This window comes from Zea mays, chromosome 1 (assembly GCF_902167145.1).
Source record: "Zea mays cultivar B73 chromosome 1, Zm-B73-REFERENCE-NAM-5.0, whole genome shotgun sequence".
NCBI classification, from domain to species: domain Eukaryota; kingdom Viridiplantae; phylum Streptophyta; class Magnoliopsida; order Poales; family Poaceae; genus Zea; species Zea mays.
Window position 1 is genome coordinate 85367344 of NC_050096.1, and position 23655 is coordinate 85390998.

The 23655-nt window shown below is 44.7% G+C and overlaps 2 pseudogenes; both read left to right on the top strand.

Moving 5' to 3' along the window:
- Positions 1-4073: 4073 nt before the first annotated feature.
- Positions 4074-9818, top strand: LOC103637603 (uncharacterized; annotated as a pseudogene).
- Positions 9819-9851: 33 nt separating this feature from the next.
- On the top strand, positions 9852-10435 carry LOC109941336 (probable tRNA-splicing endonuclease subunit Sen2; annotated as a pseudogene).
- The last annotated feature ends 13220 nt before the right edge of the window (positions 10436-23655 follow it).

Here is a 23655-nt window from a genome sequence, read left to right on the forward strand (position 1 = left end):
ATGTCATATTCTATGCATGTTTAATCTACTTGTTCTCTTGTATGGTGTACTGTTGGTTTCCTAATTTCAACGGATGAATGTATGTATGTTTGCACTCGCATAGAGGACGATCCGGTTGAAGAGCCCGAAGTATTCGCAGGAGAAGCCCCTGAGCAGCAGTCGGTTGGTGGAGGCAAGTGTCCTTTGACCTATCTCTGTCCTATTCATTCATTAATTCACCTCCCGTTTTACACATGTATACCTAAGGATTGACTAGCTTTTGTTATCCATGTCCTTGTTTACCTATTTGGGTTGGATTATTATTGTTTAGCTTTATGCTATTGCTCAACTCTAATCAATGAACATGATGAGATTATCTATGATACGCTGTTTTCCCTTCTCTTATTATGATGTTGTACTTGTGGCCTTTAAGGGGGCTCGAGCGGTTTCTCGAGTGCCTCTCCGTAAGGACCTGTTCTATGGATGACCGCCCGGGAAAACAGTGCAACCATGAGGGTGGAATGGGATGCCCTTAGCTGAATAATTAGAGGATCTGGGGTGTAGTTCGATTAGCCGTTGTGCCGTCAATGGGGCTCGGTGTATGCGGCTCGCTCTGCCAAGTTTGGGTTCGCCCCTTGGGGAGGAGTGCGGTGCATTTAGGAAACCTAACGGGCGGCTACAGCCCCGGGGAATCTTTGTAAAGGCTACGTAGTGATGCCCTGCTGGGTCACCTTGGTAGTGATCAATGGAGAGTCATGATCTCCGGGCAGAAAGGGAATCACGGCTTGTGGGTAAAGTGCACAACCTCTGCAGAGTGTTTGAAAACTGATATATCAGCCGTGCTCGCGGTTATGAGCGGCCAAGGGAGCTCCAATGATTAGTGGTACTTGATCAGAGACACTTTGGTTTTCAGGTGGCAATGAGACTGATGGTTTTGGTTATGACTATGGTGCTGGTAAGTGGTATTCTTTCCGTTTGGAAAGGGTACATCGGGCTAATAACTTGGGTTAATGCTAAAACCTGGCTTTCTATTAGTAAATAATAATCTGACCAACTAAAAGCAACTGCTTGACTTATCCCCACATAAAGCTAGTCCACTACAGCCAAACAGGATACTTGCTGAGTATGTTGATGTGTACTCACCCTTGCTCTACACACCAAACCCCCCATCCCCAGGTTGTCAGCATTGCAACCACTGCTCAGGCAAAGATGAAGCTGTGGAAGGAGACTTCCAGGAGTTCCAAGACTACGACGAGTTCTAGGCGTGGGTTAGCGGCAACCCCCAGTCGGCTGCCTGTGAAGGCCGCAATTATCTACGTTTCTTTTCCGCACTTTGATTTATTGTAAGGACTATATGGACGTCTCAGACGTATGATGTAATCGACTACTATTTCCCTTTTTAATACTATTTTGAGCATTGTGTGATGATGTCCATGTTATGTAACTGCTGTGTACGTGAATAACTGATCCTGGCACGTACATGGTTCGCATTCGGTTTGCCTTCTAAAACCGGGTGTGACATATATATACACGATCCTTTGTACATTTGCTTCATTGTGCAATACAAATTTGCTTTATTGTGCAATACAAATGTCTTCAGGGTCTTCAAGGGGCAAGGGTGTGGGAAATGAGAGACGAAAGGATAGAGGGAAGTTACCTCCAATATGTTTCGATGGCCCTCTTGGTCCAGATTTTTTTGAAGAGACAGTTTTTAACTTTCCAGTTCAAAGTAAAAGAGATTTCAACAAAGAGGATAGACTTAGGTCTTACGATAATAGGAGAGAAGATTGGCCGAAGTGCATGCATGGTGAGGATTGCTTGGTGCAGATGCTCGTCGAGGGGGGGATTGATGGAGGCTGGCGTTTCTTCAGATGTCCTTATGCATATGTAAATATTAATTCTAATCTTTTGTTCTATATGATTTTTTTGAGTGAAACTAACTATAAACATTTATACAACATTCATTGGTCAAGGAGAATTGTGGGTTCACTCGTTGGGTAGATCCTCGTCCGATTTTTCCGCATGCGGAATACATATCCTACCTACAGAATAGATATTTGATCTAGAGAGGGAAGTAAGCAACATAAATGAGGAGGAAGGCAGAGACAACAACAATGGATGTGGTTCACAGGTGCAAGTATGCTCAGATCCATATTGTTGCTGCCCTTGCCACAGCAAGAATGTTGGTCCTCCAACTTCTCCACCGCAGCCACAACAGACAACAACAATGAGAGGATACTGTGGAGAAGGGTCCACACAATTTGGAATATGGGAGCACTACTAGAAAACTCTTTTGTATCAATTGCTTTAAGCGTGTTGATTTTCTTTATCAATTGCTTTAAGTCGTCTTCATCAATTGCTTTTAAAGTCCAATTTGAATCCATAATAAGTAGTTCATTACCAAATGACATTGTTCGACACTAAATAATACAGAATAAGAAGTTCATTACTACATAACATCAAATAAGTAGCTAGACTACTGAGTGCAACAGGGCCATTTGCCCTTGCGAAATGCATCAGGGTTCGCCTCCATTGCGTCCTTTGCACGACGTGCACGCTCAAGCTTCTTCTCCTTCTCCTCCTTGCATTTAGCAACACACCTCATTTCCTGCTCGTCTACCCGTTGTTGCTTGGCCTCAAGCTCCTCTCATCTTTTCTCTATCCTCTCTTTGTCCTCTGCATCCCACTTTTTAAGATTCTCCAACCACTTCTTGTCTTTCTGTGAGATTTCTATGTCAATCCACTGCTCAAAATCACAAAGCGGTGGAGGAGTCTACAAAACATGCAATGATTAGTAGGCAAAGAAAACATGCACCACTTCGAGTCTTCAAATTGTTAACATATTAAAAGATTATTCTCACCATTAAATTCATCCAGCGCTGAAAAATCATTTGCTCAAATGCACAGTTAGCACACATCCAATACCTCTGACGATAGGTGTCATGATCCTCAGACTTGTCAACCTTGCAAGGATCACCACAAAAACACATTGACTCTGGAACACCAGTTGGCAAAGGCAGTGGGTCGAAGGCAGTTCCGGTCAAAGGACCCTTCCTAAATTTCGATAATATCTATAAGAATTACAAATATAATAGACTCACAAATATAATTTAATACAACGCTTACCTTTGTTTAGCAGATTTACCGCGCCTAGACATTCTACAAATCGATAATATGACAATAAAAAATACTTATGAAAATGATATCCAAAACCTAACCATTACCCTATTAATCATACATGACATAACAACCTACAAAAAGGAGAGAACTTACTTTGATACAGAGTAACAATGGATCCAAGCAAACAATTTAGGTTGATGTCTGTCGTTTCGAAGAATAGAAATGAGCACAAAAACTGGCGACCGAAGGGGAATATTTATAGGCGCGCACCTCGATGCCGAGGTAGGCGCCATGGATCTCGGTGCCTAGATCTACGGTGCCGAGGTATGAGCCACATTAGTTCCACCGTGGCCCAGATTTTGACCTATGCACGCCAAAAAATTGGCGCCGACACACAGAAGCTAGGCGCGAATGATGAGGGCGCCGAGCCAGGGGCCACATTTTGAAATAAAACTGCAAAGGGCATAATTGTGAAAAAAAACCTAAAAGGGCTAAAATACAAAAAAAGTTGGGTGGGATGTTTCCACTATCTCTACTATCTATTAAGATGGTAATGTAGACCGCTCCCGCCTCCGTCGTCCCTCGTCGCGAGAGGCACCTCCCAGCACAAGCCGCGCCATGCGTCCTACCCGACGCTGTCGCTCCGCAAACAACCTCCGCGTCAGTAGTCGTCCACACTCGCCCGCCTGGATAAGGATGTGAAGTCCAAATCCTCATCCAACCGGTTCCCTACTTCCCTCAAACCACGTCCTCTGCGACGAGCGTGCCCTACGCGACGGCGTTCCCTCGGTTACCTCTACCTCCTGGACATGCCACCCTTTTCCCGACCTCCTTCGCCTCAACCCTAACCTCGCACCTTCGAACCCATTGTTGCTCCCCTCTCTCCCCAGCTCTAATCTGCTCCTAGCTTCCGCCTTGTTTGCTGCAAGGAAGCGTGCGCAACCTCCAGTTCCAATCTGAGCGACTTTGGTGGCATGGACTTCCTGTTCACCATCGCCGACTTCCTCACCTCATGCTCGGCGGATAGGAGAAGAGAGAAGAATCCTCCGAGGTGAGCTGACTATTCATTACGCTGATAGTGTTTCTGTTAATTCAAATATCGTTCAGTTGGATGCAATTACAACTAGGGTTAAGCTTGCGAGTTGTGAGTTGGATTTGAGGTTCTGTTGTGCTACATGTGTATGTGTCTATATTTTTTCTTCCTCTATAGCTTGCCCCTTTTGATCTGATCTACAAGAAGAAAACAAAGAAAATTGTCATCCAAAAACCTTCTGATGAAGTGGATAGGCTTGCAGAGAAGACAAACACTGGTAGTCGTAGAACCCAATGAAAGTAACTTCACTAGAATAAAGAAGAAAAAGAAGAAGCAGGTATGGCATATACACTCCTTAGTGTTAGGCTGGACAAGTTTAAGAATACAAAATGGATTAGTGCTAGACTAGAAAAGTTTAAGAATAAAAAAATGAATTGGGGCTTTACATTTAGTCACTGCGTAGGCTTAAGAAGCGAGCATTGAATTCAGGTGGATCTTGATTTAACTCTTAATGAGCTTGGAGATGGGGAGGACACTCAAGGTGCATTTCATTTGTCTGAATGTAGTCCTTGCTCTTGTCCCATCAAGAACCTATTGTTCCTCCTATATTTTTCGTGTCTTTGATCTTAAATGATCCATGATCCACTTGTATCAAGTCACCAAACTCATCGCTCATGTTCTCCTTTTTTTTCTAAAATGTTATTTTGATACCCAAAGTTTCTGACTAAATTCCATACCAAGTGCTCAAAGAATATAAAAGTCTGCCATTAGGGAAAATGAAGAAAAGGAAGTTGACTTTGTTTCTATTAGATTAGACTTAGTTCATCTACGAAAGGGCCCCTAAACCCTAAACCCTAAACCCATACCCATCCCCGACCGGGTACTAAATACCCAATGGGACCCTTACCCGACCCGACTATTCAATATTTCAGAATTTCAGCATATAGATTATGGACACAATTCAACATTCATTCCAGCATGCATATTTTGTAGTTTCATCAACATACTCACCTTCCTTGCTCGTCAACAGTGTTCATTAGCGTCAGCGTCGATGAAGACGCCATCCACGCGTCCAGCGAGCGGTCTGACCGTGTCACACCCGGGTTTTAGGGACACCAAGACTCGGGCGCGAACATAATCACCAGGTGTGCTGGGACCAAGTCTCACACATATGATGAATCATGGCACAGGATCGAATGTCACATCTTTACTATATAATAGGAATTCTGTACAAAATAAATAATTACATTATAAGGAGACAACGGTCCAGCAAACCAAAGTTGACTGGGAGACGACGGCCTAGACCTCTCACGAACACATTGCAGCATCCTCCCTGCGCCTTATCCTGTGGTACCTATTCTTGACCTATGGGGGTGTGAGACAGCAAGAGTGAGCTCACATACGTTCATCGCTCAACAAGTTGTGGGGAATAATGTGCATGAACTCGCCAAAGGTGGGAGCTCATGTGAAGTGTAAGGCTTACCAAAGAGGATGGTTAGAGCTGAGCATTGCTTTTAAAGTTGGTCAAAATTTTATTAGCAATTACTAAGTATAAGTAAATACCAACCCAATTAAGTAGTAGAACAAAAGTAACAACCTCACCTGCGATGCAATGCATATGACAAATTGAGTTTAGATTCCATAATTTAATCATGTGAGTGTCCGAGCTGCTCATGACCGTGAGCACGGCTAGTATACCAGTTTTACACTCTGCAGAGGTTGCGCATCTTTACCCACAAGTCATATTACCCATCTGCCAAGAGACGGCCAATCTCATACACCTCTACCGAGGAGGCGAGGCAGGATAACACTACGAGGCCTTTACAAAGTTCCACTAGCTTCAGAAAACCCGCTACAGTTTATAGGAAGCTCCAGTGCAGGAGTCCCTCGACTGACCTCCATCGCAGCAAAATCAACCAAGGACCTCCCCACACTGACCACTCCCCTACTGCCCTTGCTCCTTTCGGGTAAGGTAGTCCTCCACTAGCTTTCCTAATTAGTCAGCCAAGGGCGTCCATAAACCCTTGTGGTAGCACTGTTTTCCCGGGTGGTTCTCCATGTTCCAATTAACATAATGATCTTATCATGAACAGTAAATAATAAACAGATAATAAAAAGTGTAATCATGAATAATTGAATAGTGTATCTCCATACCCAAAACCACATAAAGCAATAGCATGTACTACCCAAAAAGTCCAGTGGTAATCAAGGTATAAAGATAGTCAAACTGGGGTAACCTATTGGGTCCCATCAAAATTAACCTATGCAGATCATTATGATTAATCAGAACATGACTGGGTAAAAAGAAGTGATCAAGGGCACAACTTGCCTGGGACTTGAGATTCCAGAAATCAACTTGCTCTTCATATGACACGTAACCTCGCGCTAGTCGTAGCAATACAAACAAACATGGTATAGACAAAATTAACATCACACCAAACAGAAGAATAAACTGTGTAATAGTAATCTATACGTCGCTGCGAGATCATAGGCACAAGAATCACTAAATTCGGAGTTACAATTACTAAGTTATGAATTTCTGAAGTTATTAAGCATCTAGGATAGATTGATCCAAATGAACATTTTTCATTCAAGTTTCATGGCTAAACAGAGGCATTAGGTGATAAACAATATTAAAACAAAATTATTGCAACTTAAACGGATTAAAAATGAGTTAAAATGGCATTTCTATGAATTAAATAAGTTCTGGGTGTATTTTTATACACAAAAACCTTTTTCTAAATTATTTTCCTGAATTTCCTAAGCTTCCGAACTAGGCGCAAATAACAGAGAGACACAGGGGTTATTACGCAAAAATTCATGAGACTTAGGATTCCCATAGACAGGACTGCTGGTTTATTATGTCTTTCCCCAGGGTCTCTTTTGGAAATCGGATGGCCGAAAGGGTACGCGCAAATCGCGGTCGTCGGATTAGAATCCGAAGGCACAGATCAAACCTATCTCTTTAAGTGAACGGGTACGTTCAGTTGACCGTAGGATTCAAGATCTACGATCAGGGTTTTATTAACGTGTGATCTAACCGTACCCGATCACATCCAAATCGACGGACCAAAAACAGTATGCCGCAGCAGCCCTCAGATCTAATATCAAGGGCAGTGATTTAAATAACTGAAATCGTCTTGGATTCGTTCGATCATAAATGCGCGACCGAGATCCAACCAGCCGAAAGGATACCAGGAATCCTAATCACGACCATCCATCGGCCGATCGACGGTCAGGGTTTCATCAACACCTAGCCCTCCGATAAAGATCCAACGGTGCGGGGTGCTTCTTCTACCCCGTGACGCACGGAAGCAAGGAGAGTGCCCAGGGCGGCGGCGCACCCTGCCGGAACACACGCACAAGGCTCTGGTGTTTGATTCCTAGCGAATCCCAGAGCAAAACGTCGCGATGGCCACAGGAAAGCGCGAGCGAGGCCTTACCGAGATTTGGAGCGCAGATACACCGTCCGCGGCCGAGCGAGACTCCATGGCGAGAAATCCCTGAGTCCTGAGAACCACGCCCGCCAGCCTGTTGCCGCTGAAGTTGACGTGCTGGCGCAGGAACGAGTACATGGTGAAGGACGAGAAGGTGTAGAGCGGCGACGTCCCGATGTCGCCGTGCACCATGCCCTGCAACTAGTAGTCTGGTAGGCCAGCAGCACCAAATGCCATCCGGTGAACTCCATAGGATTGCAGTGTATCATCTTGTACGACTAGCTGAAGGTTCGATGGCCGAGCTAGCCGACGAGGGCCTGCTCGTGACCGACGATGCTGCCTTCCCCGTGTACCCCGCGCTTCGATGGCTGCCCAAGCCTCAGGCCCCTCCCTCCTCTAACACCGCTCGACGTGGCTCAAGGTAGATGGCGAGATGGTACAGGGGCTCGGTCTTATAGCCGCGAGGTGAGGACACGCCAGGCCGGCCCGAGAAAGGGGAAGAAAAGATCGGATTCACGGCCCGAGAGCTTCGGCGGAGGTTGTTCCGAAGCCGCGCCTGTGCCCGGATTTCGTCCGTTTCGGTGGAGAGGAAGGAGCTGACGCTCCGGTCCCACCCGACAGCAGCTAGGGAGGGTGCGCGTGAAGAATGGCAACGTGGGCCCACACCACAGAGAATACGCACGCGCTGCGCGCGAGGGGAGTCCCAGGTCGAGCGACTGGAACGCGGGTCCCACACGCCAGTCACGAGCGCCTCGCGGGGAGATGATGGGCCGCCCGTGGTGGCTGGGCCGAATAGGCCACTTCCGAATCTCCTTTCTTTTCTCTTTTTTTCATTTTCTTTTATTTAATCTCATTTCCAATTTCAAATTTCCATTTAAATATGCACATACAAAAAAAATTCTGCATGAACTACAATTATATCTTTATATTTATTCATTTGCTATTTGACTACTTTAATTCCCTTAATTGAGTATGCACAAAAAAAATATCAAATAATTCTCAAAACCCTTTATATAAATGCATGTAATTTTTTTTTACCTCGTATAAATTTTTGGGCTTTACAGACCGTCCGGGCGAGCGGTGGCTGATGAGCTCTGCAGCTATCCGGGCGTCCAGGCGTCTGGGTGAGCGGCGGCTGACAGACTCTATGGCTGTCCGAGCGTCCAGTGAGCGACGGTCCGACCGTCTAGGCGTCCAAGCAAATCAGGAGAAGGAGACGGCGAGCGGCGGTCTGTCTGTCCGGTCGTCTAGCGAGCGGCCGTCAGCCCGTCACGCACGCGGTCATCTAGCAAGCGGTTGGCTAATTAGTTTAGGGTTTTTTCCCTTTATTGCCTTGCTTCTTTCCTGCGGGCCTCGGTGGTTGGGGATTTGGGATTCTAGAGCCCATAGGTTGTCGGCAGCCCACAAGGCCACAAATAAATGGTCGATGGAATGCTTGACGGTGGACTGGACACTGAAGTACTGGACAGAGAATCGTGGATGCTAGATTGTACCGGGTATTTCTCCCCATGGGTAATCGGGTTTGGGTTTAGCCCTCTCAAACCCAAACCCGCCATACCCGATGTGTAACAAATTTATTCCAAATCTATACCTATGGGGATTTGTTTTAACCCATACCCTAACCTTAATAGAGAAATTCCCCACGGGTAATCGGGTTTCGGGGCCCATTGACATCTCTAGTTGCTGCCATAGCCATACGTGATACGTCATGTGTGCTCACTAGAACTTTTTTTGTGCCATGTGTTGAAGCAATTCTAAGGTCATGTGTGCTCACTAGACCTTTTTTTTGCTTGGCGTAGAACACCAGTCGATCCATGCACTGATTATTAGGAAGGGTGGTGGGAAGTGTTCCACTTGCCACCAATTCGGATCTCTCACCTCTCTATCACATGAACCAACATATTTCTACAATGTGGACATTCCTCTCGAGTCATGAAAGGTATAATCTATTTTTATCTAGATCACTACACCAATTGAACCAAATCACAGTTCTGAGAACTCTTTTCCCATTGAGTAAAATAGAAAGAGTTATCTGAGCTTCCTTCTCTAACTTGGTACATGCACCCTTCATGATGAGTGAGCTCATGCATATCATTCGTTGTAGTGTAGGTATGCCAACTTGCCAAGTTGGTTTTGATATTTATCTTATTTGTCTATATGTTGATGGCTCCCTATATTTTACATTCTTACTTTTTTTTAATGTTGATATTTAGGATTTGAAGAAAAGGAGAAAGAACTCCATGCTCTGAAGTGCCTCGCGGTTGAGTCAGAACAAGGCGCAGATGGGTGTGATGGAGCTATGGGATCTCTTGGCATCCGGCTCAGAGCAATTCATGGAGATGTACAGGGTATATCAACACCTCAGGCTAAAGAACTAGTTTGTAAGGTCAGAACTGCAGTACGGGGCAGACTTTGTTGCTCACTGTCATTTTCCAACATTTGTGGACTCATAGTTCGTGGAGGTTGTGGGTCCAGAAGGGAAAGCGTTCGCCACCAGGTGTGCCCGCATGAAGGTCTGGTCTGAACTATTCTGTGCGCTTTGGGACTCTTCAAGTGTGGCCAAGATGTTACTTCTTACCATCAGCACCAAGAGCTATGAGCTAGGATCCTTGGATTGTTTGGAGCAGCTGATTGTTCATGAGAGGACGATCACAAGATGGATACCACCGCCGTGTCGTGAGCAACAAGACAAACTATGCAGAGAAGAAACCATAGGACAGGCAAAGACAAAAATCCTGCAGAGAAGTATTAAGCATCGAATAACAGAGCATACAAGTGTGGGGGTGGTGTAGTGTTTAGCTATTGGGACATAGTGCAGAGCTTTACAGTTATTTCTAGCTTACTTATCTACAAGCTGAAATCTTAACTAAAGAGCTTATATTTCTATATACTCATGTTGATGAACGTGAATAATGCAATTCTATGGTACCAATTTGTTGTGATTCTCATTGACTTTTCTACATATCTTTGATAACATCATCATGTGTAATGCCTACTACTATATCTAGTAATTCATTGTGTGATCCTTTCATATACCACTCTCAAGGTACTTCTCATACAAGCTAGCTTTACGGTCATAGTTCATTGATAAAACGGCTGAGCTTCGTGTCCCATAGGCCCCCTTCACAAAATCAGAATTTATAAGTTCATTTTTGAAGTATTAGCCTACGCTTATGTATTATGTACATAGTTATTCAAAAAATCCCTTTAGGTACCTTCACACTAAATTCTTGGTAGGATTAATGGTCCCTAAGAGATAGAGTAGCTTGCAATAATGCATTGTCATCTTATCTTGTGCAAATATGCGAACAAAATGAAAAGTGCAAGCAAAATCGAGAACCAAGAAGAGCACTTTTCAACAAAGGCAACAAACAGAGCTTCTCCACTATCCAAAGTTTCAACAAAACTGGCTTCAGCAGAATACTTATCCAATTCTTTTTCTTTCTCTCCTCTTTATTTCTCACTTTGGGACACTGAGAAATATGATGAGTATTTTTCTGCAATAACGACAATAAAGATTGGATTTATGATCTCCAGATCCCCGAACAATTAAACCTTTACCTTTGGGTTCAGAACGAGAATCAACATCAAATATTTCCTTGGACAACAAATTTGACTTAACATTCTCAAAGGACAGTGAAGTATGATTACCATAAAGCATAATTTCTTTAAAATGCTTAAAAGTACCAACAAAATTGCCTTATCTTCATCATCTATCTCCACATCAAGACTCTCAAGGTCCACAATAATTGAATTAAATTCATTAAGATGTGAATGCATAGATGTACCTTCTGACTTGCGAATAGTGTAAAGACGCTCCTTGAGACGTAGCTTGTTTAAAAGACTCTTGATCATATACAGCTCCTCCAATTTCTTCCACAATGTTGCTGCGGATTTTTCATGCATTACTTCACGCAGAACATCAAAAGATAAACTGAGTTGTATGGCGGACATAGCTATCACATCAATAACTTGCCACTTATCATCAGTCATGTCAGCAGGTCGCGTCTGCAACGCCTTTTGAACAACCAACTGGGTAAGAACAGCCTTCATCTGAATCTGCCAAATAGCAAAACTAATTTTGCCATCAAACTTTGGAATATTAAATTTATTCGACATAATGCGACAAATAGCAAAACCCGACGGCGACGGCGACCACAATGTGGATAAAAACAATGTGTCTAACCCTAGCTCTGATACCACTTGTTAGGAAATAAAATAGACACAAAGATTTACGTAGAAAATCCCCTCCAATATGGAGGAGCAAACAACCATGAGAAAACAGATCCACCATCAATAGCATAGTACAAGTTACACAGAGGGCCTATATTTATAGGCGTACAGGAAAGCATATTCCTTTTATATAAAAGGAATTAGAGGCATATTCCAACACCAACCTATATTTTTTATGGTTGTCTCTTAGCCATAACTAGACCTATAAGAGCTAGTTTGAAATTTTAAATCTCCTTCGATATTGAAGGCGATTGGGGAAAATCCCCTCAAATTCCGAATGATATCTGAGTTTTTTCGAACTAGCCCCGAAAGTCTAGATTTTAAGAAAACCTTTCGGTACTTAAAAATACATCATATGCATAGCAAGACTTCTTAAAAGTGAGTTTATCAAAACAAAACTACCTTCATAAGATATAAATTTTCTTTCCAACTACACAATTTCTTTAAAAGCATTCTTCAACATCTTCTGAGTCTTTATTATTGACCAAAATATATAAAATGAAGATGACCCATTCCATATCCAAAGATTTTCAATATTATTCCATGTGCTCCTTTGCCTCCCCATAGCAAAAAAAGTTTATTCTTATGAAAGTCAATTTTTAAACCAGATAGTTGCTCACAAGCATGCATGTAAAATAATTCTCATATTCTTTGCTTGTTGTAAATCATGTCCTATGAGAAGTCACCATCCACTAAATGGGGAATCGGGCCTTGAATTTGACCATCATCTTTGGATCTAATAATGAATATGGTTTACATATTTGTAACATTATTAAAAAAATGTAATAACAAATCATCTTGTCATAGACCTTTTTTACAAAAAAAATAACACCTAACGTTAGTGTTTACTTTCACGGCAACATTGCCATTAGAGATCATGGAACCATTGACACCACAAAGTGGTGAATCCTTTCATCCTTAGTGTTTCCATGAAGAAAGTCCACTTCACTTTCCTCATGGAAACACTTTCTCAAAATCAACTTTAAGGATTACCCATTTAGGGTTTTACACAACGCATGGATCTATCAATCAAATATATAACAACTTTTCTCCTTGATGTGACTCGAAACGTGGGCTCTAGTACAGTGTAATTGACGACAACTCATGAAATGATCCCCTCTATGGAGTTGTGGAGGATCTATGACTATCACGACATCGCTTGATGGATCATGTAGCTCATCTCTTGCCGAAGGGTGATCTATGCTCCTCCGACGGTGTGGCACGATCGACTTACTCCAGCAACATCTCTAGGCTCTAGATGACCTTAATGTAGAATACTTATTTTTAACAAGATCACTATCTTTTGTGGTAAAAAGAATTGTATTCATTCAAAGTTAGACGATGTTTTTGTTCACGTACATTTCTTATGCCGTCATAGAGTTCATGTAATTTAAGCCGAATCTCATTAGCAGTTTTCAATATAAATATTTGATTGAACATGTCCATGCTAAGAGATTCATACAAGCAATTTTTAGCATGAGAATTTAAATGAATTCCTTTTTCTTCACTCACGGTGAGTTTCGGGTGCCCAGGAACGGGGTACCCGGAATGAGCACATAAACCCTTTTTTGGCCCAGCACGCCAAAACTCTCCCACCGAGCAAGCCTACGAGGCAGAGCGATCGACCAAGTCCCTCACCGAGCAAGCGAGTGAAACATAGTGGACGAGCAAGTCCCCCACTACGCAGGGCGGACGACCAAGTCCCCCACCGAGCAAGACGCAAAGCGGGGCAGACGACCAAGTCCCCCACCAAGCAAGTCTGTGAGGCAGAGCGGACAACCAGGCATCCGCGAGTGAGCCCGAGCACTAGGCCAGAGCCACAAGCATACGTCAACCACGATAGGAAACGTCGCCAAGAGTCCACGCCATGGTCGTAGGCATGACTGTATGCCCCTTTCTTATAATAAGCATATCGTGTTGTCTGATGGGATGAGGTAGCCCTAGTCAGAGGCGACCTCGGCACTGGAGCCTCCACAGTAACCGGTACAACAGAAGCGACGGGACGAGGCGCCATACCGAATGGGTAAATCCATGCGCGCGGAAGGACAACGTAGGACCAACGATGACAGGAGAAAGTCGTGTCATATCGTCAGGCCCAGAGGCTGAACCATGGGGCCCGTCGCGTGTCATCGTGGGGACATCAGCGACGAACTCACCATAGGAACAGGCGAGATGGGTGGCTGAAAGGGAAATGGGCTTAATCATTCCTATAATTGATTTTGGTGTTTGACGTCCATCACAAACCAAGTAGACTAACAAGTTTGCCTAGTTGTCATGTATCTCAGGTGCATAAGGTTCAACATAAACCAAGAAAGAAATTAAGTTGGGGACTCAAATAAGTATGGAGCAAAGACATGAAATGGTGCTGCTTGTGGCGCACCGGACATAATTCACCCAGCAAACTGCTCACTCTCAGGTTTTTCCATGGAACGCTCCACTATAATTCACCGGACATGTTCGGTGAGCCAACGGAGCAACGGTAACCAGCGCCCAACGGTCGACTGTAAAAGATGAACAGTGCAAGTCAGAAGTCAGAGCAGAAAGTCAGAACGCACCGAACATGTCCGGTGTGCCACCGGACTGTCCGGTGCAGCTACAGGACAAAGGACTCCAACGGTCAACCGCTCCAAACCCCAACGGCGTGTTGACGTGGCACGCACCAGACAGTGAACAGTGCCTACCCGGTGCGCCTTCGCCAGCAACGGTTAGAATAGTGGTTGGGGCTATAAATACCCCCAACCACCTCCTTTCAAGTCATCCAAGTTTTCTGAACTCAACATTCAATACAAGAGCAAAAGACTACACTCCAAGACACAATCAATAGATCAAATCCCCTCCAAGCCTCCAAATCAACTCAATTGCTTAGTGACTTGAGAGAGGGTGTCTTGTGTTCTTTTGTTGCTCTTGTTGCTTGGATTGCTTTCTCCTTCTCATTCTTATTTCTCTAAGTGCTTTTTAAAGCTAGCAAGAGACACCTAAGTGTGTGGTGGTCCTTGTGGGATCTTAGTGACCCAAGTGATTAAGGAGAAGCCTCGACTGGTCTGTGTGACCGATTGAGATAGGGAAAGGGTTGGAATAGACCTGGCCTTTGTGGCCTCCTCAACGGGGACTAGGTTCTTTGGAACCAAACCTCGGTAAACAAATCACAATGCTCACTTGTTGATCTTCACTTGATTTGTTTCCCCTCTTTCCTCTCTCTAAAAGTTCCCTTGCTCATATTGATTTAAGTTTGCTCCCAAACGTTATCCGCATTGATTGAGCAACTCCAAGCAAGGAGAACTATCTTTCGAACTCCGATTTAATTCTAACGCTAACCCGGGCCTTAGTGCATGTTCAAAGTTTATAGTTTTTAGGTTTCACCTATTCACCCCCTATGGGCGACTTTCAATTGGTATCAGAGCCAGTGCTTCATTAACAGTCTAACAAACTCGAAGTGATGTCTGGAGATCACGCCAAGAGGGAGATTGTCACCGGCGACAAGGCCATAGGCTCAGGAAGGACTCTGTCATGGAAGTCCGGCGACAAATACAAGGAGGAATCCTCTTCCTCCAACAAGTCACATAGAAAGGGTGACAAGAAGAAAAAGAAAATGAATAAGGTGGTCTACTACGAGACCGACTCTTCATCACCTTCCACATCCGACGTCGAGTCTACAACTTTGAAACATCACGAGAGTAAGAAGTATAGTAAGATGCCTCTTCGCTATCCTCGCATTCCTAAACGCATTCCTCTACTCTAGGTAATGTGGGGGACAGATATCCCCCGCGTCCACTAGATGGCGAAAGATCCTTGCACGGGGCAACGAGCCAGTTACCCTGCAAGGCAATCTTGTCGTGGGCCGGGCAAAGACCATGAGTGGAATGGGTTGACCCAAGAAGACAATGGACTCGAGCCCAGATTGTCTATTGGATCGTGCACTGCCCCAAGAAACCGTCTGATTTTCCCGCGCCTAGTACCCTCAGATGTCGGGATGGTTCAGGGAATGGTTGGCGAGTTTTTCTGAAGATTGGTTAAGTCGGTTCACTATTAGTTAGGAGATATACTGGAGGAACGTCATCGCCGTGTACGTAGGGAGTGCCCCACGGTCGTGTATATAAGGCCCAGGGGGACCCCATCATTTTATCTCATTAGCCCTTCTCCATTCAGGAGACACCACTTGTAACACACTACACATATAGACCCATCCCAGGAAGTAGGGTATGATGCCTCTCAAAGCGGCCCGAACCTGTAGAAAATTCTCTCTCTCTCTCTCTCTCTCTCTCTCTCTCTCTCTCTCTCTCTCTCTCTCTCTCTCTTTCTCGTGCACCTAGCACGAACCATTGAGCTACAATCAACAACATTGTCCGACCCAAAAGCACCGCAAGGGTATCCCTGAGTGTCTGGTCGGACACTAAACACCGACAGCTGCGCGCCAGGTAGGGGGTGTGTCATTGATCAAAGCTAGCTCAATAGCCGTAACCTTCAAGTGCAAGATCGCTCTTCGCCCTAGAACTATGTTCTGTTTTGGAACCATCTCGTGCATAGCAGACGAAGAGGGGACTCTGCACCGCATAGCGGATCCACCTGAGAAAAAACTTTCCTCGGGGACCCCGAGGGAAGTCAGAGCGAAACAGTGGGTGGTGCTACCACTCGTAGCTCAGGGGAAGATGATCCCTCACAGACCAAGGGTCGGGGCCCCTTGGGAGAATAAAGATAGACCGGTTGGGATCTCGCTTACCCGAAGAACTCTGTTGTCCACCTCGCCTACAAAGGAGTGGACGCGGGTCACTCGTAAGAAGGAAACAAATGTCTTGAGTCAGGGGATGAGAACACGCCGAGCCACCTTTCCGGTACCTTCGCCCTCAAAGGAGGATGGAAAGAAGAGCACCATCGCACCAGATCCTTTCTACCCCGACGTCCTCTTCATCCAAGGGAGATTGGAGTCAACACCCATCTCCGACGATGAGCCTACCATGTAAGGGGAAGAGCCTCCCCATCGTGAAGCGCGGCGACAGAGGAACAGACGTCAGAACATACGGTGACATCATGAAGCTGGGGAACGGGATCTAGCGTAGCCCGTATCCCGAGACAAAACCTTAGAGATGGGAGAAACTCCCGATGAGCGAGTGCACCGAGAAAGGTGTAACTCTCGCCGCCGCGATCGCCGACAAACTCAGGACCAGGAGCAAGAGCTAGCCGAGCAGGACGCTAGGCTATGGCAAGAGAACCCTCTCTTTGCTCGGAACCTATAACCCGATTTCGCTGAGCAATGAACACTCCGAGTGAAGTCGGAGGGGTACTGGTTCAGATAGTTGACGGTCTCCCATGAACCCTAGACGCGGAAGGCTACCGGCGACTGCTTACCCAGGCAGCTAATCATCTTCTACCCCTCTCTCATCCTGCGAACGACCTACGTCACGCCATCAATAGCCGGCGAGATGCGCGAAGCTCCATCAACGCTTCGCGTGACCGACGACACGAAAACGAGATAAGGTGCCGGGATGAGTATGACCGGGATCACGGCGTACCGGCACGAAGTCGCACCACTCGAGTTGAGTCGGCTGCAGCCTCAACTAGTGGGCCGTTCCGGGGACGGTCGAGACGACCTATTACCAACTCCCCTCCCTAGGACCAACGACGCGAACACTGGTAGGAGGATACATGCGGATTTTCCGCACTTACTCCATGTCTCCGAGCCATCCAGTGGCCTCCCAACTTCAAGGTCTCCAACATCGACAAGTACGAGCCTAAGCAGTACCCAGGCGACTGGTTGGTTGTGAAAGTCGCCTAGAGGGGAGGGGGTGAATAGGGCGAAACTGAAATTCTCAAAAATAATCACAACTACAAGTCGGGTTAGCGTTAGAAATATAATTTAGTCCGCGAGAGAGGGTGCAAAACAAATCGCAAGCAAATAAGAGGTGTGACACGCGGATTTGTTTTACCGAGGTTCGGTTCTTGCAAACCTACTCCCCGTTGAGGTGGTCACAAAGACCGGGTGTCTTTCAACCCTTTTCCTCTCTCAAACGGTCCCTCAGACCGAGTGAGCTTTCTCTTCTCAATCACTTGGAACACAAAGTTCCTACAAGGACCACCACAAGATTGGTGTCTCTTGCCTCAATTTACAAGTGAGTTTGATCGCAATAAAGAATCAAGAAAGAAGAAAGCAATCCAAGCGCAAGAGCTCGAAAGAACACAAGCAAATCTCTCTCACTAGTCACTAAAGCTTTGTGTGGAATTTGGGAGAGGATTTGATCTCTTGAGTGTGTCTAGAATTGAATGCCTAGCTCTTGTAAGTGGTTGGAAGTATGAAAACTTGGATGCAATGAATGGTGGGTGGTTGGGGGTATTTATAGTCCCAACCACCAAACTAGCCGTTTGGTGGGGCTGACTGTCGTATGGTGCACCGGACAGTCCGGTGTACACCGGACATGTCCGGTGCGCCAGCCACGTCACCAAAGCCGTTGGGTTCCGACCGTTGGAGCTCTGTCTTCTGGGCCCGCCTGGATGTCCAGTGGCGCACCGGACATGTACTGTAGAGTGTCCGGTGCGCCAGCATGGGCGTGCCTGACTTCTGCGCGCGCTGGCGCGCATTTAATGCGCTGCAGGTAGCCGTTGGCGCCGAAGTATCCGTTGCTTCGATGGCACACCGGACAGTCCGGTGTACACCGGACATGTCCGGTGAATTATAGCAGACTGGCCGTTGTGAATTCCCGAAGCTGGCGAGTTCCTGAGGCGCCGTTCCTTGGAGCACCGGACACTGTCCGGTGTACACCGGACAGTCCGGTGAATTATAGCGGAGCGCCTCTGGAATTTCCCGAAGGTGACGAGTTTGACTTGGAGTCCTCTGGTGCACCGGACACTGTCCGGTGGCACACCGGACAGTCCGGTGCGCCATACCAGAGGTGCCTTTGGTTGTCCCTTTGCTCTTCTGTTGAACCCAATACTTTGTCTTTTTATTGGCTAAGTGTGAACCTTTGGCACCTGTATAACTTATACACTAGAGCAAACTAGTTAGTCCAATTATTTGTGTTGGGCAATTCAACCACCAAAATTATTTAGGAACTAGGTGTAAGCCTAATTCCCTTTCAATCTCCCCCTTTTTGGTGATTGATGCCAACACAAACCAAAGCAAATATGGAAGTACATAATTGAACTAGCTTGCATAATGTAAGTGCAAAGGTTGCTTGGAATTGAGCCAATATAACTACTCATAAGATATGCATGGATTGTTTCTTTGTCTTTAACATTTTGGACCACGCTTGCACCACATGTTTTGTTTTTGCAAATTTTTGTAAATCCTTTTCAAAGTTCTTTTGCATATAGTCAAAGGTAAATGAATAAGATTTTGCAAAGCATTTTCAAGATTTGAAATTTTCTCCCCCTGTTTCAAATGCTTTTCCTTTGACTAAACAAAACTCCCCCTAAATGAAATCCTCCTCTTAGTGTTCAAGAGGGTTTTGATATTAATTTTGAAGAGGGTATACCAATTTGAAATTATATCACAAGTGAGATACCAATTTAAAAATACTCTTTGAAAAACTTAAAATTTTAGAAATTGGTGGTGGTGCGGTCCTTTTGCTTTGGGCTCATACTTTCTCCCCCTTTGGCATGAATCGCCAAAAACAGAATCATTAGAGCCCTTCAAATTACTCTCTCCCCCTTTGGTCATAAGTAAATGAGTGAAGATTATACCAAAGACGGAGTCCTTTTGCTTTGGATTCTCCCCAAAAGACGGAGAGATGCGTGGAGCGACGGCGAAGGATGAGTTGCGGAGTGGAAGCCTTTTGTCTTCGCCGAAGACTCCAATTCCATTTCAATATACCTATGACTTGGTTTTGAAATTCACTTGAAAACACATTAGTCATAGCACATGAAAGAGACATGATCAAAGGTATATAGAAGAGCTATGTGTGCAAATCAACAAAAGAAGTTCCTAGAATCAAGAATATTTAGCTCATGCCTAAGTTTGTTAAAAGTTTGTTCATCAAGAGGCTTGGTAAAGATATCAGCTAATTGATCTTTAGTATTAATGTATGAAATCTCGATATCTCCCTTTTGTTGGTGATCCCTTAAGAAGTGATACCGAATGGCTATGTGCTTTGTGCGGCTATGCTCAACAGGATTATCCGCCATGCGGATAGCACTCTCATTATCACATAGAAGAGGAACTTTGGTTAATTTGTAACCGTAGTCCCTAAGGGTTTGCCTCATCCAAAGTAGTTGCGCGCAACAATGTCCTGCGGCAATGTACTCGGCTTCGGCGGTAGAAAGAGCTACGGAATTTTGCTTCTTTGAAGCCCAAGACACCAAGGATCTTCCCAAGAACTGGCAAGTTCCCGATGTGCTCTTTCTATTGATTTTACACCCCGCCCAATCGGCATCCGAATAACCAATCAAATCAATTGTGGATCCCCTAGGATACCAAAGCCCAAACTTAGGAGTATAAACCAAATATCTCAAGATTCGTTTTACGACCGTAAGGTGAGCTTCCTTAGGGTCGGCTTGGAATCTTGCACACATGCATACGGAAAGCATAATATCCGGTCGTGATGCACATAAATAAAGTAAAGAACCTATCATCGACCGGTATACCTTTTGATCGACGGATTTACCTCCTTCGTCGAGGTCGAGATGCCCATTGGTTCCCATGGGTGTCTTGATGGGTTTGGCATCCTTCATTCCAAACTTGCTTAGAATATCTTGAGTATACTTCATTTGGCTTAAGAAGGTGCCCTCTTGAAGTTGCTTCACTTGAAATCCTAAGAAATATTTGAACTCCCCCATCATAGACATCTCGAATTTTTGTGTCATGATCCTACTAAATTCTTCACATGTAGACTCGTTAGTAGACCCAAATATAATATCATCAACATAAATTTGGCATACAAACAAGTCATTTTCAAGAGTCTTAGTGAAGAGTGTAGGATCGGCCTTTCCGACTTTGAATCCATTAGTGATAAGAAAATCTCTAAGGCATTCATACCATGCTCTTGGGGCTTGCTTGAGCCCATAAAGCGCCTTAGAGAGTTTATACACATGGTTAGGGTACTCACTATCTTCAAAGCCGGGAGGTTGCTCAACATAGACCTCTTCCTTGATTGGTCCATTGAGGAAGGAACTTTTCACATCCATTTGGTAAAGCTTAAAGCCATGGTAAGTAGCATAGGCTAATAATATTCGAATTGACTCAAGCCTAGCTACGGGTGCATAGGTTTCACCGAAATCCAAACCTTCGACTTGGGAGTATCCCTTGGCCACAAGTCGAGCTTTATTCCTTGTCACCACACCATGCTCGTCTTGCTTGTTGCGGAAGACCCATTTGGTTCCTACAACATTTTGATTAAGACGTGGAACTAAATGCCATACCTCATTCCTAGTGAAATTGTTGAGCTCCTCTTGCATCGCCACCACCCAATCCGAATCTTGAAGTGCTTCCTCTACCCTGTGTGGCTCAATAGAGGAAACAAAAGAGTAATGTTCACAAAAATGTGCAACACGAGATCTAGTGGTTACCCCCTTATGAATGTCGCCGAGAATGGTGTCGACGGGGTGATCTCGTTGGATTGCTTGGTGGACTCTTGGGTGTGGCGGCTTTTGTTCTTCATCCTCCTTGTCTTGATCACTTGCATCTCCCCCTTGATCATTGCCGTCATCTTGAGGTGGCTCATTTGCGTGATCTTCTTCTTCATCAATTTGAGCTTCATCCTCATTTTGAGTTGGTGGAGATGCTTGCGTGGAGGAGGATGGTTGATCTTGTGTATTTGGAGGCTCTTCGGATTCTTTAGGACACACATCCCCAATGGACATGTTCCTTAGCGCGATGCACAGAGCCTCTTCATCACCTAACTCATCAAGATCAACTTGCTCTACTTGAGAGCCGTTAGTCTCATCAAACACAACGTCACAAGAAACTTCAACTTGTCTAGAGGACTTGTTAAAGACCCTATATGCCCTTGTGTTTGAATCATATCCTAGTAAAAAGCCTTATACTGTCTTAGGAGCAAATTTAGATTTTCTACCTCTTTTAACAAGAATAAAGCATTTGCTACCAAAGGCTCTAAAATATGAAATATTGGGCTTTTTACCGGTTAGGAGTTCATAAGATGTCTTCTTGAGGATTCGGTGTAGATACAACCGGTTGATGGCGTAGCAGGCGGTGTTGACCGCCTCGGCCCAAAACCGATCCGAAGTCTTGTACTCATCAAGCATGGTTCTAGCCATGTCCAATAGAGTTCTATTCTTCCTCTCCACTACACCATTTTGTTGTGGGGTGTAGGTAGAAGAGAACTCATGCTTGATGCCCTCCTCCTCAAGGAAGCCTTCAATTTGTGAGTTCTTGAACTCCGTCCTGTTGTCGCTTCTAATTTTCTTGATCCTTAAACCGAACTCATTTTGAGCCCGTCTCAAGAATCCCTTTAAGGTCTCTTGGGTTTGAGATTTTTCCTGCAAAAAGAATACCCAAGTGAAGCGAGAATAATCATCCACAATAACTAGACAGTACTTACTCCCGCCGATGCTTATGTAAGCAATCGGGCCGAATAGGTCCATGTGTAGGAGCTCCAGTGGCCTGTCAGTCGTTATGATGTTCTTGTGTGGATGATGGACACCAACTTGCTTTCCTGCTTGGCATGCGCTACAAACCCTGTCTTTCTCAAAATGAACATTGGTTAGTCCTAAAATGTGCTCTCCCTTTAGAAGCTTATGAAGATTCTTCATCCCAACATGGGCTAGTCGGTGGTGCCAGAGCCAACCCATGTTAGTCTTAGCAATTAAGCAGGTGTCGAGTTCAGCTCTATCAAAATCTACCAAGTATAGCTGACCCTCCAACACTCCCTTAAATGATATTGAATCATCACTTCTTCTAAAGACAGTGACACCTACATCAGTGAAAAGATAGTTGTAACCCATTTTGTGTAATCTAATGAATCTACAAGAAAAACATTGCAAATAGAATGGTCAGGAGATATAGCAATTTTACCCAATCCTTTGACCAAACCTTGGTTTCCATCCCCGAATGTGATAGCTCGTTGGGGATCTTGGTTTTTCTCGTAGGAGGAGAACATCTTATTCTCCCCTGTCATGTGGTTTGTGCATCCGCTGTCGATGATCCAGCTTGAGCCCCCGGATGCATAAACCTACAAAACAAGTTTAGTTCTTCAATTTAGGTACCCAAACGGTTTTGGGTCCTTTGGCATTAGAAACAAGAACTTTGGGTACCCAAACACAAGTCTTGGAGCCCTTGTGTTTGCCCCCAACAAACTTGGCAACTACCTTGCCGGATTTGTTAGTTAAAACATATGATGCATCAAAGGTTTTAAATGAAAAACTAGGTTCATTTGATGCACTAGGAGTTTTCTTCTTAGGCAACTTAGCACGGGTTGGTTGCCTAGAGCTAGATGTCTCACCCTTATACATAAAAGCATGGTTAGCGCCAGAGTGAGACTTCCTAGAATGAATTCTCCTAATTTTGTCCTCGGGATAACCGGCAGGGTATAAAATGTAACCCTCGTTATCCTGAGGCATGGGAGCCTTGCCCTTAACAAAGTTGGACAATTTCTTAGGAGGAGCATTAAGTTTGACATTGCCTTCTTGTTGGAAGCCAATGCCATCCTTGATGCCAGGGTGTCTCCCACTATAGAGCATACTTCTAGCAAATTTAAAATTTTCATTTTCTAAGTTATGCTCGGCAATTTTAGCATCTAATTTTGCTATATGATCATTTTGTTGTTTAATTAAAGCCATGTGATCATGTATAGCATTAATATCAACATCTCTACATCTAGTACAAATAGAAGTGTGCTCAACGGTAGATGTAGAGGGTTTGCAAGATTTTAATTCTATAACCTTAGCATGCAATATATCATTCTTAGTTCT